The sequence below is a fragment of the Propithecus coquereli genome, unplaced genomic scaffold (assembly GCF_000956105.1).
Source record: "Propithecus coquereli isolate 6110/MARCELLA unplaced genomic scaffold, Pcoq_1.0 Scaffold181, whole genome shotgun sequence".
In the NCBI taxonomy this organism is placed as follows: Eukaryota; Metazoa; Chordata; class Mammalia; order Primates; family Indriidae; genus Propithecus; species Propithecus coquereli.
In genome coordinates, this window is record NW_012142857.1 from 2,857,712 (window position 1) to 2,861,384 (window position 3,673).

Genomic DNA, 3,673 nt, shown 5'->3' on the forward strand with positions numbered 1-3,673 from the left:
ATTAGCAAACAATGTCAAAGTATAAATGATAACCAGGAAAAAATGCTAACACAAAGGCCATTTTCTCTGATGGGATCACGAAGAAAAGTGGAACTTTAGGAAGAAAAGTGAAACCCAAGCTTTGGCCACTTATGGAAACTTCATTACTTCAACAAAAGAGAACAAATCTCCGTGGAAAGGACTCATTTGGCAAACATCAGTTCTTTCCATGTATTTTTCCCCTTCACATCAGGTTAAACAGAAGTTGCTGTCATTCTAGAATCAATGATTTACAACTTTTTTTAATTAGAAAAAAGTTTACTTGAATATTTACATAATTTTTATTGCTGTTTATTATAACAAAAACATTTTTTTAACTGATTTGTAGGATCCATCCATTAATGTATGAAATTGAAATCCATCTCTCCAGAAGATACAGTTATGGCTGAATTACTCTGAAGCTCAGAGTTCAGCGTGAGTAAGAAAAATCCTTGCATGTCATTTGGTTCTTGCTGCAGTCATCTGTGTTCATCTCCCAGAAAGCAAAAGAATCCATCTGACTTTCAATAAATATCAAAGTAATTGCCAAAAAAAAATAGTTTCCACAGTCTAGAGATCCAAGAAAGAGCAGTTTTGATGAATAATTCCCCAGAATCAAGTGCGCTGTCCTTTAGTCCAATGAGATGATGTCAGGAATGTTGCTTCCACTGCTGGTTATGACCCCTGTTTCACTCCTGCTGCTGGAGGAACTAACATGAGTATTGCTCTCATGGGGGCTGGTGGTGGTGACAGACGTACTGCTTGCTGTTAAGGGTGAGGTCAGACTATCCAAAAACATAGGAGGACAGTACTGCTTGAAACAAACAATGATGCCGATGAGGAAGAGGCTACATTGATTTTAAATAAAGAGACTAGAAATTGTTAGATATGCACAAGTGATAGCCACATACTTAAATCCCAACGGGATTTAAAAATTTCTCAAAACTTCACATCTTTGGGTGGAAGGTGGCATGAATTTAGCATTTTACACTAGTGAATGGAGCATACTTTTGACTCTCTCAAAACTTATGGAACTTGTTTGTTGACCATATACACAGGTAAAAGTACAAATAATGTCAACAACAACTGAAGTCATTTAATACTAAATACTGGCCCCACAAGTACAACCCATATTTAATCTCAAAAAGAATCTGCTAAGCATTTTAGTTGGGGTTTAAATCACACCGTAAAGACTAGTAAGTGCTTATTTTTAATGCTATTAAGCAAAACTGCTAATGTAAAACTCAATAATGACAACGTTCATTCTAAAACAGAGACTACATGGTACCTAACTACCACGGGATGTAATCACAAAATTCTGGAATAAATCTTAAAGGAGATCTAACCTAATCTTCCTTGTGATGTATAACATCGCTTTCCTAGTGCTCGTATTTCAAGTCCCCTTACAATCCTGGTTGCTGATTCCCAAATTGGTACAAACCTGAGTGTAATACTCTAATATTGACCAAGGAGTGGAGACAGACGAGAGCTAAAAGCTTTATTTTATATCACTGTAGAATATTTTATGTGAGAAACAATTGTACTGACTTTAGCAAAGAGAAGTCTAGTAATATAACGCAAGAGGAGATGCCCTAAATTTGTTATTAGTTCAACTTCATGAAAGATCAGTAAGGAGATCTGATTCATATTATCCACTCTATATATTATTCAGTTTATCATCAGAGACACTAAATTACGGAACATGAATTTAAAAGTGAAGTTGTTTAGACTACATGGTTTCAAGGCCCATAAATAAAATGGGAATAACAGCCCCAGGCTCAAGCTACCTGTCAGAGTAACATAGCAACAACTAAAATTCAGGCTGCTCTTCAAAAGAGTAAGTTATTTAATGTTTTAGATAGGCAACTGTCTTGGTTTATCAAAAAAATCAACAACACACAAAGAGAAATCAAGGGACATTGGTTAAGGGGGATAAGAATAGTTCTTAAAAGAGCTTCTAAGGAGCTCTAAAGATAGTTGAATTGTCAGGCACTAAAATTCGTCTCGAAAAATCAAATCAATTTCTAATTTTCCATTAAAATTGGCAGGTAAATCTGGAAAAACGCCCAGAAACTTACATTTTATTCCCGCTGCCCTCTAAGGCAGTTTTTGATTGCCTCATGGCAAAAGATACTCTTCTTCATTTATGAAATTAGTGCTAAATGCTACAGTGCTGCCATAAGTGGTCTCTGTGCCTTGAATTCTTATAGTGCTCGGGTTGCAGCCATTTTACTACTAACCCTGTATCCCTTCCATACATGTATTAATGAGAGGTATTAAGGGGCAATGTGAAGGTAAAGTAGAAAAACCTAAGGATTCTACGGTAAACCAAAGACACAACCTCGCCCTTCTACCTACTTATCAAATAAGTTAGACTGCCACTAAGCACGCCAAATAGAGATATGAAATAAAAACCTCTAGGTTCCAAGGTATTTTTTTTTTTTTTAAAAAAAAAAGGATTCGTCACATAAAAATTGGCAGTAATCCTTTAAGCCTGAAGAATTCATTTCCTAGAAAAAAATATATACACCTTTGCTATGTGTACCTTTGTTACATCTACTGATGTAACAATGTCGACTCAGGATGACAAGAAATTCCTCATCTGCACAGTACCCTGGGCCCAAATTTCCAGTGATGTCTGTGTGATCAGATAACAGAACACTGAAACTGGAGGCGCATACTAGGCCTGTGATTAACTGACTATGAGAAGCCTGGAGCAGTGATCCCGTGGTTCTTCCTCTCTTCCTCCCTACTCTCAACACCTTGTCTCAAAAAGTCTTTCTCTTTTTCACTTTTCTTATGCCTTTTTCTCTTCTGCTCTGCATCTGCTATAAGCCTGTGAGTGGAATCCACGCTCACTGCAAGGTCTTCATGTTGGGACTTTGGGCTACTAGAGTTTATCATCTTTGACAAAGAAAACAGGGACGATTGGTACATAGAAACTTTAAACTGGGGCATCCCCAAAGTCCAAATCTGACTGTCTTTAAAAACAATGATCAAGCTAATGAGTCAAGTCTGTTTAATCTGCTATAGCTGTTGATTTTCTATATAATAAATGTATCATCTAAAAAATAAAATTTTACCTGTAAAATTTTATCCTCCAGCCACCTAGCACTGCTTCCACTCACTCTAATCACTCAAATGCTTGTAAGAGATGCCAGATGATTAAGCTAAATAAAATATAACTAAAAATTTAGATATTAAGGACAAAATATCATACACTGAAAACAGCAACTTTATTCCTCCAAATAGAATTGTGAAATATTTATATAGTACTTCCGTTCCATCAAAAATTGAGAGTTGACTGTCCTGATTTTATGCAACTGGTCATTTTTAGTTAGCATGACAAAACCAACAATCAAATACAAATTAGTTGCTTAAATTCAGGATACATACCTGGGGATCAACTGGAATAAGGGAAAGAAAATCCAAACCTAAAACAAAAATGCTTTGTTAATAGTTGTCTCATATTTGGAGACCAGAATTATTTCCCAAAGTCATTTTTATTTATCATTAAGTCACAAAACATTTGGGGTGTTTACCACTCTGCCACAAGGAAGCTCTATACCATCATCAGTGATACTTAATGTGTAAAAAACCCAAAGGTGAACATATTCCCTGACAAAACAACTGGGAAAACCACCTCCCAGGGACT

At 36.0% G+C, this 3,673-nt stretch overlaps 1 long non-coding RNA gene across 1 annotated transcript; it reads right to left on the minus strand.

Moving 5' to 3' along the window:
* Nucleotides 1-308: 308 nt before the first annotated feature.
* Nucleotides 309-3,466, minus strand: LOC105808906. The gene is made up of 2 exons (XR_001137406.1): nt 3,415-3,466; nt 309-829 (listed from the first exon to the last, which is right to left on the minus strand). It is a non-coding gene; the product is annotated as an uncharacterized LOC105808906 (long non-coding RNA).
* Between the last annotated feature and the right edge of the window lie 207 nt (nt 3,467-3,673).